Below are 19,345 nucleotides of genomic sequence, written 5' to 3'. Positions count from 1 at the left end.
GGTGGGACGTGGCCAAGTCCTGGTTCCAGCCACACTCTATAAGGGATGTGTTAATGTCTTCCTTCCTGCAGCCACTTACCTGTGGGCCTGGTCAGGATGTTTCCAGTGAGCTAAACAAAGGTATTTTAGCTTAATGCTCATTACCTAAGAGACAGGGTTCCCAGAGAAGGGCCATTATGTATAATTTTAGCTTACAGGCCATGTTTCTTTAGTGATTAACGTAACAGAACACAAAAGGTTCTTCCTTATTACAATTCCCCACAGTCAATGGGGGATAACGTGCAAGGCAAATTGCTCTGCTAGGGAGTGGTGTCTGGCCCAAATTGCGTTCCCTGCTGAGTCTTAGCTGTTGATACTAGACCAGGTCCCTGTGCCTCAGGAACTAACAGAGGATTTTCCAATTGATCCCTATAAGGAAAAAGAGCCAGTCTGACCACTTTCTGAGCCCCAGACTCAGGAATTAGAATTGGGGCCAAATAGGAGCAAGCAATGGTGGAAGGGGTGTATATAGTGGCATAACAATGCAGCAGCTGGGACAGCCAGCTGGACCAAAGGTTGGAGCAACATTCCCTCACCCTTGGGTTTCTTTCTTTTTAAAAAAAAAAATATTTATTTGGCTGCACCGAGTCTTAGTTGGGGCATTTGAACTCTTAGTTGCAGCATGTGGGATTTAGCATCCTGACCAGGGATCGGAGCTTGAGGCCCCTGCATTGGGAGCACAGAGTCTTAGCCACTGAACCACAGAGAAGTCCCACCCTTGGGTTTCTGACATGACTTAGTAACTGAACAACAACGAATGTCTGACATTTTCCCACCCTGAATGCAGTAGCACAAGAGCTTGCGTATAAGAGGAAGGGAGTGGGTAGCCTTTCCCTTCTCCAGGGGATCTTCCCGACCCAGGGATCGAACCCAGGTCTCCTGCATTGGCAGGCAAATTCTTTACCACTGAGCCACACAACATAAGAGGATTCCATCATTTTTCCTTGCTTCTTCACAGAATAGCTATGGAGCCATTCAAAAACTGCTGTAAAACCATATAGCAGGTAGTCATCTTTAACAATACAAAGAATGCTTTTTTGTCCTAGCATCAACCAACCAGACTGAATTCTGGGGCAGGGCTTTTGTTGATTTTTAGGAACCAAGTGGAATCTTTCTCTTCGCCCCTGGGAATGTCCCACTTTTAGACAAGAATAGACTTTTTCTATTCCTTTCCTCCATTCGACATCAGTAGACGTTTCAAATATCATAAAACTGATTTGGCTGTAACTGGAGAAATGCTACCAAAACAATATGAAACCAAAAACCTAAAGGGTAAACCAAAAACCCTAAATAAACCCTCAAGTCTGGTCTTGGGGTTTAACAGATACCAATGACATGGGAGACCACACGTGATATAATTAACAAAGCAAAGACAGCAGTACATGGTACACAGGGTCCCAGGATAACCCCGCATAATGAACCCCTTGAGGAGATACTAGCAGGTACTGGGGCCATACATTTTCAACTTCTTAGTCATGGTTTCATAGCTGTGATCAGATCACTTATCCAAAATACGCCTCTGAGGGCTTTCTTCAGGCATAGTTGAAATATTTCCCTTTTTTTTTTTTTTGGCCACACTACATGGCTTTCAGGATTTCAGCTCCTCAACAAGGGACTGAACTGGGCACAGCAGTGAAAGTATCAAATCCTAACCACTAGATCACCATGGAACTCCCCATTCCCCATTTTTCTTCAAGACATAAATACAAGACAGACAAACAGCACACACAAATGTCAGCATCCAAATAAACAAGCCAGTTCACACAAATTGCGTAAAAGTCCATCAACTATGTCCTCTTATCCTCTTTCCAACATGGTGCCCTACTCAAATGTGCTTCCCAGGTGGCGCTAGTGGTAAACAGTCTGCCTGCCAATGCAGGAGATGCAAGAGACGAGGGTTCGGTCCCTGGGTCGGGAAGATCCCCTGGAGTAGGAAATGGCAACCCACTCCAGTATTCTTGCCTGAAAAATTCCATGGACAAGAGGAGCCGATAGTGGGCTCTACAAAGTGGGCTCTACAGTCCATGGCATCGCTCAGACACGACTGAGCACACACACACACACGCTCCACTCAAATACAAATTGTCTTATTCTAAAGGAAAGAAGCCCTAAATGGAGAAGAAATAAAATCTCCAGTTGTTACATGGAGTGACTTACCTACTGCATGAGATGATGATTCCTTGCTCCACCCGCTAAGAGCTGGGACAGCCAGAGAAGCTTCAGGGAATTTTAAGGGGAAGATCCTCAGGACGAGTGGTCCGGGCAGCTGCTAGGGCCTTACCCCCAAAATCCCCCAACCAGAGCTGGCTGGCCACGAGCAGCAAGACTGGCTGCTCATACTGCTTTGCCATATAATACGTCAATAAATCAAGTGACAGGTTGTTGGGGCAAGGAATGGTGGCTCTATTCAGAAAGCCAGCAGCCTGAGAAGATGGCAGACTTGTGTCCTTATGAACCATCTTCCTTGAGTTAGAATCCAGGCTTCTTTTAACACTGAAAGAGGAGGGAGTAAGGCCCTGGTTCTGGCCAGACTCCAGGAGGAATTTCCTCCTGCCTTCAGTCTTTCACAGATGGGCCTGGTCAGGAAGATGCTTCCTCGTGAGCTAAACGAAGGTATTTTAGCTTAGCGTTCATTACCTGGGTGACAAGTGTCCCAGAGATGGGCCTTATGGGTAATTTAAGCTTATAGGCAACATCCCGTTAGTGATTAACTTGTAGAAGAACACAAAGGTTCTTCTCCCTCTTATAGTCACACAAGTAGATTGGCAACGACGCCCGAGACTTAGTCAGCTTTATTGATCATGGACACCTGTGTTCGTTTTACAGGCCACAGAACCGTTTCACGTCCACCATTTTGGGGTCTCCTTTCTCGTCCTGTAAGGTCCTTCATAACCTTACATTGAGGGTCCACACAGCTTTTCCATTTCCCCACACACCCTTGAAACCTCAGCTCCTCCTGGTAATGCCTTTTCATTGATCATTTTAGACTTCAGTCGCCCAGAAAGAATCTCATTGGCACAGCTCACCTCCTTGCACATGGCTGTTATGGGTACCGGATCTAAAATCTGCACCGCTGCTCATTCCACAGCCTCTGGACGAAGGCTAGGCCAAGGACTGTTGTGATAAATGCAGCTATTTATTCAAACATTAATAGGCACCTACAGGTTTCCCTGCACAGGGCCAGATGCTCTGGTTAGAGAGATGAATAAGCCATGGCCCCAAGGAGGAGGAAGAGACCTCACAGGTGACAAGCAGAAGCTGTGGGTAGGGTCCGGTGTCACTTAGCTTCTTCGCACTGCAAGAGTCAGATTCACAAGCGAGGTCTCCTGTAGGTTTTCACATAGACTGGGACAGCCCGGACAACTGTCAGCACCCACGGCAGCCCAGGGACTGACCACTGCTGCCTTTGCTCTGGGCTCCTTTCACGCCTGCTTTTTCTATCTTGTACGTCCTCTTCCTACTGTGTGGTCTCTGCTGTCTCGTGTCTTCCATCTCATCTCACCCCTAGTCTTGGCCCCACATCAGCCTTGACCTCTCTCCAGAGGCAGCCAATTCAGGCTTTGCTGCCTGATGCCATGAGGCTGTGGGTGCAGGCACAGAAAGGTGCTGGAATGGGCCAAAGATGCCCCCTTTACCCAGGGTGGTGGGCATGGCCACACGACCATCCATCACTTACCAACCCAGCCCACCTCCTACATATCTAGTTACCAGGACACCCTGTCATGAGTCCATTCTCACAGCCACAGCTGAAGATGCATCACACCCTTCCAGCCAGGATTGAAACGTCTCACTTCCAAGACTGATGGTGACAAGGGCCCTTTGAAAAAGCTCTCCACCTCAGAGTCCAGTGTCCTCAGGCTTACATTCAACTTCCTCCGGGTGTGGTTTCTGTCCGTTTTCCAAACCATGGACTAACTCTTCAGTTTAAGCACCATCACTACATCATGTATAAACAATACAGCTCTCTCTCTCACACACACACACATAGACGTCATGTAAGACACATAAAGGGGCAAACCCACACTTGGACCAACAACCTGCATGTAGGAGAGTAGCCTGGGGTGGAGGGACAGTGAGTAGGAATCATAATCCCAAACCTGGGACTGAAGCCTGGATCGCTAGCCCCAGACATCTCTCATGTTCTCCAGGAGAGGGCTTTACTGCAGTCTCTCGGAGGGGTGGTAACTTACGGGTGGAGATCTTGCTCACACCAGTGAATCCCAGGGGCATCTCCTGCAGAGTCAGCACATCAGAAAATCCTCCCCTGAGAAAGTCCCCAGGAGGGGGTCTCACCCTCCCTCCCCCTGCCCCTCCCCCACCCGCCAGTGCCAGCCCAGAGCTGAGCCAGCATCTTTCCAGTGTTTGCTCTGGATGAACATCGCCTGAGGGATGGAGAGGCCGATTTGGAGTCAGACACCTGATCCAGGTCTGGATTTTGTACTTTTTTTGGCTTCGCCACGAGGCACATGGAATCTTGGTTCCCAGACTAGAGATTGAACCCCCGACCCTGCAGTGGAAATGCAGTCTTAACCACTGGACCTCCAGGGAAGTTGCTGATTTTGTCCATAAAAAGGACAACTGAAAATTCCACAGAAGCTCAGTGGGCTGCCTGGCAGTTATGTTTCTGGAGACGCCTTGACTTCCAAGCTGGAGCCAAAGATCTCAGCTCAACAGGAAGCCACTCCCTTCACCTCCCGGCTCTTGGTTCTTGGCTGGCAACTTGAAACAGCTGCACTGTCCGGGCGGCCAGCTCTGCTCCGCAGCCATCAGCACCCCACGGGGGCAACATCCCCAGGCTGGGGCCCGCCACTGGCAACCAAGGGGCTCCTCTCTTTTGATGGACCTGGAGAGTAGGTCTGGATGAGCCAGGACGGGGCAGGGGTGTGGCAGACACTGATTTCTAGCCTGTCTCCGGCTCTGGGACCTAAACCCTCAGATGGCTGAGACCTTGCTGGGTTCCTTGTTCACGGCACATGGCCCAGAGCCCAGGACATAACAGGCTCCATAAGTGTTTACTGGATGAATAAGTAAGAACAAATGAATGTGTATCTTCCCAGCACCCTCCCTTCTACTGAGAAGTACTCCTGTCCAATCACCTGACTACAGAGGAGCTTCCAGCTCCTTAAAGATGTCCCTCCCGACCCCCACAACCCTGGCCAGAGTTGATGGGCCAAGGGGAGGACACCTGACCCAAGCCAGGCCAAAGAAAGTTTTTCCTGAGAATTTTGTTAAACAGGAACTCAGGGTCAGTCTCTCTGCTGTAGAAGATGTGAAATGTAGACGCGCAAGACAGCCACATTCATTCCTCGCATTTTCCATGGAGTGAGAGAGAATGCAGCTGATACACAAAGACGAGTAGAGACAAGAAAAGGCCTCCAGCCGCCCAGCCCCTGGCTCCAGAAATTCCTGAAGCCCAGCTGTGCTTGTCTCCTCCTGCAGCCTGGTTGCCCAGTGATTCCTTTGATTGAATGAGGTACTACATTACCTTACCAGCACAGCTCCCTTTCCTTGGCTTAAAAATTTTAAGATGTAAGAAAAATAAAGTGATACAAAGAAAACAAAAATGTCCCATAACACAACGCCCGGGAAAACGCCTCTGACAATAAAAAAGCAATACATGCCATCACCAGAAAAATGGAAGAGTCCAGAAAGACACAGTGAAAATCAAAAACTTTCCTCTTCCTAAAGGTTAACAGCTCCCTGTAAATCAAATTCTCTTAGACCAAAGTCTGGCATATGTGTGTGTGAGTATCTGTACGTATATACACATATAACCTTCCCTGGTGGCTCAGAGGGTAAAGAATCTGCCTGCAGTGCAGGAGACCCAGGTTCGATTCCTGGTCAGGAAGATCCTCTGGAGAAGGAAACGGCAACCCAGGATTCTTGCCTGGAGAATCCCATGGATAGAGGAGCCTGGTGGGCTACAGTCCATGGGGTCGCAAAGAGTCGGATAAAACTGAAGGGACTGAGCGTGCAGGCATGCAAAGAAGCATCAGAATGCGCTTACTATTTGGCAGCTTTTTATCCCTCAGCATATTGTAGAGATTGGTTCGTATCATCACACACGGGTCTTCCCCAGTTTCCTAATCGCTGCAGTGCTCACTGCATGCAGGCAAATCACAGATAATGCATTGCCCAGTGGACAGACGTTTAAGAAGCTAACAATTTTGGGTTTTGTGATATCATACTATGCAACTATATGTATGCATTTAACTTTGCTGGACCTTTGCAAATGATCCATAGGGTAAATTTCTAGCAGGGAAATTGCCAGGGCAAAGAGTTTATGTGTTAGAAAAAACAACAACTATTGATGCCTTTTGCCATGTTGTTCTCCAAAAAGCAGGCACACACTCACATTCACTCCAACACATCACAAGAATATGTTTCCTCATACCCTCCCCAGGCAGCCTATTATCAAATTTAAGACTTTTTGCCAAACCAAGAGGTGAACACTGCCGTCTCATTATTTTGATTAACATGTCTTTTTACAAATGTATTTACTTACTTTTGGCTGCACTGGATCTTCATTGTTGCACATGGGCTTTCTCTAGTTGCAGCAAGCTCAGGCTCTAATCTCAAAGGCTCAGCAGTTACAGCACACAGGCTTGGTTGCTCCACAGCATGTGGGATCTAGTTCCCTGACCAGGGATCGTACGCATGGCCCCGGCATTGGCAGGCAGATTCTTAACCACTGGACACCAGGGAAGTCCGATTTACATGTCTTGATGAAGAAAATTGAGATTTTTTTTTTTTCAGCAGATAGTTTGGCCATCTATGTGTATCTTCTTCTTTCTTTTTCTTTTTTTGAAAACTGCCTATTCATTTCAGTGGAACAAAATAATATCTGTTCCAATATATGAGAATCTGCAATACAGTGAAGATAAAATATTATCTTGATGTTGAAAACTAGGGGATTTCCCTGGCGTTCCAGTGGTTAAGACTCCACGCTTGCAATGAAGAGGGTGCGTGTTTCGTCTAAGATCCCACGTCTTAGTTTTAGCCGATCGATGTGGCTAAAAAAGAGGGGGGAAGGGAAAGGAAAGGAGAGACACAGGAAGAGGAAGGAGGGAGTGAAGCTGTCCCTATGGGGCACCCTTGGGGATCCAGGGGCTCCCAGAAGCCCAGGGTGAAGGACTCACTCTCCCCAGGCATTGCTCTCTGTCCTATCTTGGATAAACAAGTCCTTGGGACTTACCAGCACAGGAAAGAAAGTCCATACTAGTCATCTTGTTAAAGGGGATCTCCAATCAACTTTTCACTTCAGGACAGGAGACTAGAAAACGAATCATGAAGAGAAGTCTCAGTATCTGTCAAGAACTGGGAGCACCTTCCCAGCAAGTTTCTACGACCTCGTGGGCTTGGCCTCAGAGAAGGTGATCTGACGGTAGACGCATCCCTGGGATTCCACAGATGTTGAAGGTCCAGGAAAAAAATGACTGAGTCAGAGAAAAACTGCTAAGAACTCCCAGTTGCTAATAGCCCAATGAAGTGGAATTCCTCAAGCAAGTAGGAGGCAAAAGGCAATTATAAAACGAAGTGGGTTAGAGACTTCTCTGGTGGTCAAGCAGCTAAGACTCTGCTCCCAATGAAGGCAACCAGAGTTCGATCCCTGTTTGAGGAACTAGATCCCACATGCCCACAATGAAAGATACTACCTGCTGCAACCAAGACCCAGCACAGCCAAAGAAATAAATAAAAATAAACATTAAAAAAAAATGAAGTGGGTTATATCCAGTGATTCATACTCCTAAACTCTTTTTTTGACTCCTAACACTCTTAATATTAAAAATAAGTGGAGCTCAATTTTTTTAAAGTCAGGTGTAAAATAGACTACCACTTTGGGAACTTGGCAGTTTCTTCCAAAATTAAAAGCGTGTATTTCCTATCTGACCCAGGAATTCCAGTCCTAGAAATTTATCCAAGAAAGAGAAAAACTTATGTTTGTAAAAGATCTGCACACAAACCAGAGCAACAGTTGCTTGGCTGAGAGGACTGACCAGAAAGGGCACAAGGGAATGAATGAAAATGTCTGTACTGATAGCGGTGGTGATTACATGGATGGACATATTTCTCAAAACTCATAGAACTGTACACCTCAGATCTGTGCATATCTCTGTGTATAAGTTATTGCTCAATGTAAAAGGTTTTTAGGGAATTCCCTTGCAGTCCAGTGGGGAGGACTTGGTGTTTTTACTGCCAAGGGCCTGGGGAACTAAGATTCCGTAAGCCACCTGGCACAGATTTAAAACAAACATAAATGTTTATTAGTTGAAAAAATTAAAGTAAGACATTGTTGGGACTTCCCTGGTGGTCCTGTGGCTAAGATTCTATGCTCCCAATGCAGGCGGTTTGATCCCAGGTCAGGGAACTAGATCCCGCATGCTCCAACTAAAGATCCTACATGCTGTAAGTAAGACTCGGCGCAGCCAAATTAATAAAATAAAATAATTTTTTTAAGTAAGAATTGTTTAAATGCACAATAGAGGACTATTAATAGAGCATACAACTCAGTTTTATAATGTTTAAGGTTGATTTTAAATACTGTTGGCATTCTGTACATGTGGACCCAGAAGCCATGGAAACAGAGGGCTGACTGTATTTACCCAAATAAGGGGGAAATATCAGTAAACTGAAGCAGAAAGGAGTAGTGATAAAGAATAGCTAGTGATGAAATGGTAATGAAAGATTTCCCCCTCCCAGTGAACCCACACCGAGTCGCTTTATGAATGAGTTGTACCAAAATTTCAAGGAATGGATCACCTGTATTTTGTATAATCTGCTCCTGAAAACAAAAGAAGTCAAGCCAACTAGGTTTATGAAGATTTTACTCCAGCTAAGGATGGACAAGAAAATAAAAATATAGGCTTCACTCACTTATGAACATAAATGTGAAAACCCCAAAGGAAATATGGGCCAACCAAATCCAGAAGTTTACCTGAAAAGAAATCTTCCAATCTAACGAGGTCAAGTTTGCCCTGGGGGTTCGAGGACGGTGTGCCACCCCTCATTCTTCCTTCCTGACAGAACCCCAGCTTGTTGGAGGCAGTGCGTGTGCCCCAGTCCTGAGGGATGAGTCACGATTAGTCACAGCCATGCCCTGCTCCCCGCCAGACACTCAGAATGCAAACCTCCCTTGCAACCAGAAGCACCAAGATCCATTTCTGACTTATGATACCAGAACAAGTCGACTCGGGGAGGAGGTGTCAGTGGAAGTCTGACCTTGGCTGCTGAAAGGAGAGTCACTGATGGTAAAGCAGTTCAGCACTTCTGTTGTCCCGCCCTCCCGTTCATCACCAGATCTGTGTCTTTGGATGCAGTAGTCAGCTTGCACCCCTGAGGGTGCCGCGAGGACAAAAAGCCAGTGTGCTGATGGCAAGACAGAAAGAGAGACTCTTGACTGGAGGACGCCATCAAGTGCTGGGTTAACCTGAGATGGACCCTCTCCAGCCTGCTCCTTAAGTAGTTACTGTCCTTTGAGAATTCCCTGGTGGTCCAGTGGTTAGGACTCCATGCTTTCACTGCAGGAGGCACGGGTTTGATTCCTAGTTGGAAACTAAGATGATCCCTCAAGCCGCAATGTATGGCCAAAATAAATAAATGAGTTAATTAATAAACTTAAAATAAGTTACTGCCCTTAGATTTTTAAGGTACAACTGCTGGTATTCTGTTATATGCAGTGGAGACCATATCTACCAGTTCAAATGGTTTATCATCAGAAAATCTACCACCATTATTCACTGCATTAGTGGGCTAAAGGAGGAAGAGCACACGATTGTGTTTTGTAATAGGAGAGGCTCAGGGCGCAATGCCTAATTTTAATCTATAAAACTTCAGAGGGAATTCCCTGGTGGTCCAGTGGTTAAGAATCCGCCAGGCAATGCAGGCGACACGGGTTCAATCCCTGGTCTGGGAAAATCCCACCTGCCCCGAAGCAACTAAGCCCACGCGCCACAGCTACTGAGCCCGAGTGCCGTAGAACCTGTGCTCTACAAGAGAAGCCACCGCTGGGCAACTAGAGAAAGCCCTCCAGCAGCAACGAAGGCCCAGCGCCGCAAACAACAACAACAAAGCCAACAAAGCCAACAAAACAATCCTATAACTAATGTATTTAATGATGCCCTCCTGGTTAACATGGACACAAGACACAATTGCCACTACCACAATACTGGGGGTCCTGAGCGATGTGCTAAGATAAGGAAAAGCAATAAGCAGTACACAGACATGAAAGGAAAAGATACACCCATTGTTACCTGCGATGATATGATCACCTGTGTAGAGAATCTACCAGAAACAAGAAGCAAAATACTAGAACCGAAAGGAGAGTCAGGGACTCTGATCACTACAGGAGAAATTGAATGCTAATAGCTTTCCGTTAGGAATTATAGAAAGCAAAACATCATTCACAATAGTAATACAATATGTAAAGTATTCAGAACTTGATTAAGAATGTTCTTTCCATTTATGTAAAGCCTTTATGGAAAAAGATTAAAACTGCTAAAAAGATATTAAATTTTGGTATGAATGGAAAGATCAACAATTTGTTTGGATGGGTCAAATCAATATTATAAAGATGTTGTGCTTAGTCGCTCAGTTGTGTCCAACTCTTTGCAACCCCATGGACTGTAGCCTGCCAGGTTCTTCAGTCCATGCGGAGTCTCCAGGCAAGAATACTGGAGTGGTTGCCATGCCGTCCTTCAGGGGATCTTCCCAACCCAGGTGTTGAACCTAAGTCTCCCACACTGCAGGCAAATTCTTTACCATCTAAGACACCAGGGAAGCCCATAAAGATGTTAATTCTCCCTAAAATAATATATAAGTTAAATTTTCCGGAACTTGACAAACCTATTCCAGAACGTGTATGGCAGTACAGAGGTACATGGATAGTTACATCAGCTTTGAAAAAGAAAAGAAAAGAGAGAATCACCCTGCCAGGTAGTAAAACATATCGTAATAATTTTGGCAGAATCCTTAAGACTATAAAAGACACTAGAGGAAGCATATAAAAGCTAGGTATGAGACACAGACAAGCCAAGGTAGTGTCTTATTTGATGTGGTCAATCTATGCCACAGTTTCTACCTCTTAGAGCATGAGCTATGTTTCTGAGTGCCTTCTATCCCAAAGCTCGCCATCTAGAGGGGTAGACAAACACTGAAACAAAGTATCACCATACCTTTGGCAGGATTGTCTGGAATTCATATACAGTAACGAGTCCAGTCTAGGGAGCTCAAAGAACAAATACCCTTCCCAGAAGTGGTTCAGAGCTAGAGCCACCAAACCATGACAACCTTCCTGACAGAGTGCTCGTGCTTAAGAGTCCAAGGGGCTCCAGGGACTGGCCCAGTTAGTGGCTTTACCATGCAAATACTAGGTAGAAACATCCCATTCCACCTACTGATACTTAGGTTCAGGTCCATAAGAACCCCACTCTGATTCTAATTTTTGTTGTAGTCGGGTTCTTTTGACTACAAGCAAAAAGGAATACAGTTAAATCACCTACAAAATTAAAAAAAGAAAAAATTTCTCAACCTTCCTGGCCACAGTTGGTTTGTGCAAAAATCATCAATGGATGATTGTGGCTAAAGTTTGACTGGGAACAGGATATTTACACCCCTTCAAAGTATCTCCCTCCAAAACTGCTTCTTAGTTACAAAAGGAATAATAGTATCTTTTTTTTTGGCTGCATGGCATGTGGGATCTTAGTTCCCTGGCCAGGGATTGAACCAGCTCCTGCAGTGGAAGCTCGGAGTGTTAACCATTGGACCTCCAGGGAAGTCCTGAAAAGTAGTATCATGATAATGGAGAGAATGGGTAGATTCCCCTTAACCAAATGCTCGAGGTTTTAAAATCACCAGTAATGGATCAAATTGACATAGTATATATCTCCCAACATGATGTACTGAGAAAGACACATTACTCATCTAATATTCCTGCCAGGAAAACAACCCAAATCCAATCATGAGAAACATCAGCTAACCCAAAGAAATACCTACATAATTGAGGGATATCCTGTGTAATTACCGGATGATGGTTTTCAAAAATGTCAAAGTCATGAAAAATAAAGACAGGTTAAAGAACTAAAGGAAACTAAAGAGATACGGTCCTGCGTTGGATCCTCAACTGGGGAAAAAAAGCTATAAAGGACATTGTTCAGATAGATAGCAAAATGGGAATATGAACCATGAGTTGGATAATGGTATTGTATCAATATTACATTCTTGAAATTAATAACTATACTACAGTTAGGTAAGAAAATGTCCTTGTTTTTTAGGAAATATGTTGAAATATTGGAGGGAAAAGATGCGATGTCTGTAACTTACTCTCAAATGGTTCAGGAAAAAGACAAAGTGAGAAAGCAAAGGAGACAAAATGGTAATGTATGGCGAGTCCTAGCCAAAGTGATACATATTAATAAAATTAACCATCACACTATACATGGGATGTTTACTGTCAAGTGCAATAAATTTAGAAGTTGGCAATCAAAAGCTAGCCAAATCCACCCAAGGGACAATGAGATTGATTTACCTTCTCCTATTCTACCTGCTAAGTACGACTGGACATTATATTTAAAACAAACACAAAAAGATGTAGAAACCCAAAAGGTTAAGTGCCTCAGGATCTCAGGAACAGCCTGATGGCAGTGAGATCCCTGGGTTTTCTTTTTGCCTCGAATGTCCCTCTCTTGGAGGAAAAGAAATTAGCAACCTGGAAACACCACAGACACAGCCTGCTCTCTCCGCCAGGAAAAGGAGAGCCTAACGGCAGAAAACTCCGAAAATAACCACTTGAGTCCAGCCAAATATTACAGAAAAACGTTGACCCCACCCACACCCATACCAACAAAGGCCAAGTGGTGAGCATAGATTTTCAGGCTTGCTATAAGGTGCCCCAACATCCCTGCTGGGGTGGTTTCTAAGAAGGCCAAGGAGGAAGTGGGAACTTTCACCCCTATCAGCTGGTAATGAGGCCTCCCACACTCAGGGTCCACAGAAATTGCAGGGGAGCCTGGACGCCCATCCAGACTGGCGCAGTGACCAGTCATCTTTTGCCCTCCCTGCTGGCATGGTATCAGAGGAAGCCTTCTAGAGAGTCAGAAGTTCCCCTCATTTCTGCAAAAATGAGGGCATCCGCCCCAAGTGGCAGTGGTGACCCAGTGGGGACCTGGAACTCCCACCCTCACTCATGAGACGTCCACAGTTTGGATGTGAAATGTGAACTTCAGCCTCTGCCTGGCAGTAAGGAGGCAGTGCCCCTCCCTTCCCTGCCAGAGCAGTAGCAGAGAAAGCCAGCTGAAACAGAAGGTTTAAATCAGATCCAGAGTCTCATAAAATAACGTTAAGATACTCCTGTTTCATTAAAAATTAGTCAATGTACCAAAACCAGGGAAGGTTTCAAACTGAATGAAAAAAGCCAGTCCGTAGCTGCCACCACCCAAAGGGACAGAGATGTTAGAGCTATCTGAAAAATCATTCAAAGCAGCCACAATAAAATGCTTTCACAAAAAATTATGCATATGCTTGAAATAAATGGAAAAATAGAAAGCTTCACCAAAGAAAGAGATCTAAAGAAGAACCAAATGGAAATTTTAGAGCTGAAAAAATATAATAACTGAAACAAGAGCTCAGGGAATGGGTTCAGCAACAGAATGGAGGGGACGGAGAAAAGAATCAGTGAGCTGGAAGATTCAATAATGGAAATCACCCATTCTGAACAACAGAGAGCAAGAATAAAATTAAAAAAAAAAAAACAAAACACAAGCCACAGTCTCCCATGGGACCTGTGGGACTACAACAAAAGATCTACCGATATGTCATCAGAACCTCAGAAGCAGAGGAGAAAGATGAGGCTGAAACAGTTCTTAAAGAAATAAGTGCTAAAAACTATCCAAATTTGCAGGAGACATAAACTTACACACTTAACATGCTGAGCAAACCCCAAACAGGATAAACTCAAAGGATAACCCAAAGATAAAGCCTCCCAAAATAAACAGGCAACTACCATATGACCTAGAGATTGCATTCCAGAGCAATTTTCCCCAGGGAAATGAAGACTTACGTTCACACAGAAATCTCTAACATGGACAGCACATCTATCTGTAATAAGTCAACAACTGGGATCCACCTTCGTGTCCTTCCACTGGTAAACAGATAAGCTGTAGAACATACGTACTAAGGAAGACTACTCTGCAATAGTAAGCAATGAACTTCTGATGCACAGAACAACCTGTACAAATCTCCAGAGAATTACACTGAGTTGGGGGGGGGGGCGGGGAACCAGTTCCAAAAGGTTATATACTGTATGATCCCATTTTTTTGTGGGGGGTGGGGTGGGAGGCATGCCGTGCAGCATGTGGGATCTTAATTCCCTGACCAGGGGTTGAACCTGTGCTCCCTTACAGCCTTGAGTTGGAAGCTTGGGATCTTAACCCTGGACCGCCAGGGAAGTCCCAATATAACATTCTTGAAATGACATGATTATAGCATTGAAGAACAGATGAGTAGTGGTCAGGGGGTAAGGAGGGGTGGGGAGGTAGGAAGGAAGAGGCTAAGGGTATCAAAGGGCAACATGAGGAATCCTTATGGTGATGGAAATGTTCTGTATCTTGACAGAACAATGTCAATATCATGTCTGTGATACTGGATGTACTACAGTTTTGCAAGATGTTACTACTGGGGAAAATTGGGTAAAGAGTCCACAGGATCTCCATCTTATTTCCTACAACTCATGTGAATTGATGGTTGTTTCAAAATAAGAAGTTTAATTTTTAAAAGTCTACCTGAAATTTTTAAAAGTATCTTTGTAAATAATTCCACTTTTTAAAAAATAGAAAATACAATCTTTAAGTTCATTATGTTCCAAGTGATATTCCAATAACAACCAGTTTAAAAAAAATTAAGAGGCTTTTTGGCTCACTGAACTTCAAAATCAGTGATGCCAAGGACCTGGTTTCTTTTTTCATTATAACTTCCCTGGTATTAACTTCATCCTAAGGTCAGATCCCCTTGTGATCACAAAATAGATGCCAACAACTCACCTGGGGTTACTTATTTCCTTGTCCGCATCCAGAGAAAGTACACATACCTCAACCAACCAACAGAAGTCTTGGGCTTCATTATGAAAGGACCAACTTACTTTCTGTCTCCATCCTTGGACCAGTCACTCTCACCATGGGACACCCTTACCAACTTGTATCAGGGGAGGAAAGGGAGGAGGTCCCATTGTCCAAGGGGAGGAAGTCTAGTGACTAACTTAGGTCAACATATGCAGGTAAGATGGAGTCATTTGCACCAAAAATTCTAAGGATGGAGTATGAGTAATTTCTCAAAAGAAGAAAAGCTAAATGGGTCTTGAGCAGACCTCCAACTAATGTCTTCAGCACAAACTCTAAAAATGAACCACAGAGCTTCCCTGGTGGCTCAGTGGTAAAGAATTCACCTGCCAATGTAGGAGACCCAGGTTCAATCCCTGATCTGGGAAGGTTCCACATTGTTGCAGAGCAACTAAGCCAGTTTACCATAAACTATTGAGCCTGTGCACTAGAGCCCGGGAACTGCAACTATAGAGCCCACGTGCCACAACGACTGAAGTTGGCGTGCCCTAGAACCCATGCACTGCAACAAAGAGTAGTAGTAACTCTTTATATATAAAGAGTAGTTGGGGGCTAGAGAACAGTCCAAGCAGCAATAAAGACTCAGCACAGCCAAAACGAACAAATAAATGATTTTAAAAAATAAATAAACCACAACCAGAGCCCTAAATTAGACTTCTTTGGATGCATGCAACAGAAATCAACTCTAACTTAATCCAACACAGAGTTCTTAAAAAGATGCAGAAGCTCACTGGCCACAAGTGAACACTGGAAATCCAGGACTGCTCAGAAATCAGGTGACTCTGAGGAATTAGTGGCAGGAAGTATTCTACAGCTTTTCCTGAGCCCTTTGTCGAAATGAATCAAGTCCAGTCCTATTTTCTCTACTTCTGTGGCCTCATTCACTGTTTGAAATCCTAGGAGAAGGAGTATGACTGTCCATGATTAGATCACATCCCTGGACTGATCCTTCCTAACAGGAAGGATCTAGTGGAAAGAACTTCCAAAGACATTTTGGTTTCCAAAGCAACAGGCCAGGATTCTTACTCCCATCAAGTCTGCACTCATCAGGGGAGGTGTAATCTCTCAAAAGAAACAGGGTCCTCTTATTTGAAAGGAATAGATGCTGGGTTTAAAAATTACAAATATTCAGGACTTCCCTGATGGTCCATGGCTAAGACTCTTTGCTCCCAACGCTGGGGGCCTGGATTTGAGCCTTGGTCAGGGAACTAGATCCCACATGTGGCAGCTAAGGGTTCACATGCTTCAACTAAATCTCCTGCGTGCCACAAATAAGACCCAGCACAGCCAAATAAATAAAAATTTTTAATCAGAAATATTCACCTTAGGTATTACATGATAAAACATGTGAGATGACATGAAGCAGCACTCAAATGAAAAGTATAAACTGAATGAGTTTACCTGAAAATCAAGATTGAAAATAAGTCAACTAAGATTTCAACTCAAGAAAGTAGAAAGAGGACATGAAAATAAGTGCACTAGAAACTAACAAAACATCGTAAATCAATTATACTTCAAAGGATAAATTACAAAATAAAGAAAATGGGCTCAAAGTGTGAGAAATTATTCAAGATAAAAGTAGATATTTGTCTTCAAATCAAAAACCCCAGCTATTGACTCGTGAATATAATAAACCTGGTTCTTGGACTAGCCCACTAAAACAGACCAATCTTTGGCAAGTTTGGTCAATAAGGAAAGGGAGGCAGGGAGGAAGACAGAGAAGAGGAAGAACAAAAACACAAATAAACAACATTAGGGGTTATAGCTACAGGTATGGAGATTTTAACAGATTATAAAAGTATAAAATGTGCAAATTTATGACAATAAATTGAAGGCTACATGAAAGAGATATTGTATTAGAAAAATAACAGTTACAAAAATTGACTCAAGATGTAGAAGCTTCAAGAAACAATTAGAGAAGGAATTGAAAAGGTATTTGAGGAGTTTTCCCACAAGTGTCTTCAGGCCCAGACAGTTTCATAGGTGAATTCCACCAAAACTGCATGGAAAATCCCTATGATCTCTAACTTTTCCAGAGAACATAAAAATTTCCAGCCTATTTTACAAGACCAGTAGAACTCTGAACACAACAAACAGAGAGAGATAAATGTACCCCCAAAGAAATCTATGGACCACACCTATTTTCTAACTTTGTACATGTACAAATTCTGAATAAAATCTGAGCAAACTAACCTATAACTATGTTTAAAGAATAATTCATAATGGCCAAGTAGGATTAATCCGAAACATTCAACGATGCAAAATTAGAAAAAATTCAGCCCATCAGCATGTGAAGAAAGCAAAATATTAGGACTGTTTCAGTAGGTGTTAAAGCACATGAATCCCTTTTCTGTGTCTGCAAAATCCTTCAACATGGAAATCTTTGGAGAAGCAGAACCTGCCTTGTATTATAGAAGGTGAAAATGCCAGATACCTTGCTTTCCAAGACTCCTTTGTAACTGGGTCATAGGTACAGATCAATAGGACTCACACCCAGACTTTTCAATATTTACTTGTTTTGACTGTGCCAGAGCTTAGTTGCAGCATGTGAACTCTTAGCTGTGGCATGTGGAATCTAAGTTTCCTGACCAGGGATCAAAGGCGGGCCCCCTGCATTGGGGGTGCAGAGTCTTAGCCACTGGACCACCAGGGAAGTCCCTCAAACCCAGACTTTGAATCTGGAGTTAGTATCACAACACAGGAGGGATAACGCAGGATTCTCTCTCTGCAGTCAGGAGGCTGTGCTAACTCTGAGCTCCTGGCCCAGCAGTTGCAGTGGAACAAGCTTCAGAGACCTGGTCTTGCAGGGAGAGCAGAGATTTCCTCGCCAGACTGGTTCTGCAGCCTGGTTCTCAGCTCTGTTCCTAGCTACACCAGCCCACGTATGGTTCTCTAGCCCTCGTTTAGAAGCCTGTGATGTAGCCAATGTAGTTTCAATAAGTTCCTCTTCAGCCTAAATTAAGTAGAAAAAATTTCTGTTGCTTCCAACTAAAAACCCCAACTGATGCCAAAATGGCAAAAAACCCCCACAGCCTCAGAGGCCTTACTCCATGTCGTGGGCTCTATGTAACTTCACCTCGCTTCTTGCTACTTACTTAGTGCCTTGTTTTCTTCATGTCTTTGAGTACTCTTTGCAGCCAACAAATTATATAACTAACAGGTCTCTGGATTAACTGCACCTGGCTCAAGTATCCGTTCCTTGTCCAGTCACCAGCCAGCAGACAGGGGCAGGCCTGTGCGATTGCAGGGTACCCCTTCTAGGGGACAGTTAATAGGATATTTTCATCATGGAAGGGGCCGTGGACCAACAGATACGACATCTATCTGAAACAGGCATCCAGCTGGGTCTTGGGATATCCTAAAAGGCTTTTCAGAAGAAGAAATTCTGGGTTGGAACTCTCCAGATAAGTAAGTTAGGCAGAAAGGGATGAAGGGTGAGAAGGCACAAGAAAGAGAGTAACCTAGAGTCAAGGATGGAGCATTAAGAGATGGGATTAGGGACTTCCCTGGGGGTTCAGAGGCTAGGACTCAGAGTTCCCAATGCCGGGAGCCCAGGTTTCGATCCCTGGTCAGGGAACTAGATCCCGCATGCCGCAACCAAGAGTTCTCATGCCATATCTAAGATCCAGCTCAGTGAAAGGAAGGAAGAGATAGGGGCTGGACAGGTGGACAAGGGTTAGATCTTACAAGACTCTGTAGGCCTGTTAGGGTTCTCAGACTCCCTCCTGAGGGTTGCAAGGAGCCATTGGTGAATTTCAAGCAGTGGAAGGATACGAGCATTTCTGAAAGACCACTCAGCTGGGGAGAAGGAGGGGGGGGTCAGTAAATGGGGAGAGCAGTGGAGAGGCTGTCACAGAGACACAGTGGACAGAACATGGCACCCTGCATGAAGATGGTGGCAGTGAGGGTGGAAAAAAGGGGGCTGAGGGGCATTGGGAGGGAAAACCAGTGGGACTTGGTGGCAGGTTTAATAGGGGGTGGAGCTAAGGATGACTCTCAGGGATTTTGCTTGTACTAGATAAATGAGCGGATGACAAAACCATTCACCAGGTTGGACAACACAGGAAGACAGGCTATTCAGAGAGAGGCGATGAACTTAGTTTTTGAACATATTGCTTCAGGGCCTGTGGGACAGCCAAGAAATTCAAAAGGCGGTGGGACATATGTGTTTGGGTCTCAGGAGAGGGGTCTGGGCTTGA

The 19,345-nt window shown here is 44.5% G+C and overlaps 1 long non-coding RNA gene across 2 annotated transcripts; it reads right to left on the bottom strand.

The window, feature by feature from the left end:
- Nucleotides 6,724–9,255, bottom strand: LOC108638265. Of its 2 annotated transcripts, none has more exons than XR_001919692.1 (3): nt 8,975–9,255; nt 7,235–7,312; nt 6,724–6,760 (listed from the first exon to the last, which is right to left on the bottom strand). It is a non-coding gene; the product is annotated as an uncharacterized LOC108638265 (long non-coding RNA). The 2 variants fall into 2 exon arrangements; XR_001919691.1 differs by having other exon boundaries at nt 6,735–6,903.

Source organism: Capra hircus, chromosome 19 (genome assembly GCF_001704415.2).
Source record: "Capra hircus breed San Clemente chromosome 19, ASM170441v1, whole genome shotgun sequence".
NCBI classification, from domain to species: domain Eukaryota; kingdom Metazoa; phylum Chordata; class Mammalia; order Artiodactyla; family Bovidae; genus Capra; species Capra hircus.
The sequence above is the reverse complement of the archived record's forward strand: the minus strand, read 5'-3'. Positions and strand labels throughout refer to the sequence as shown.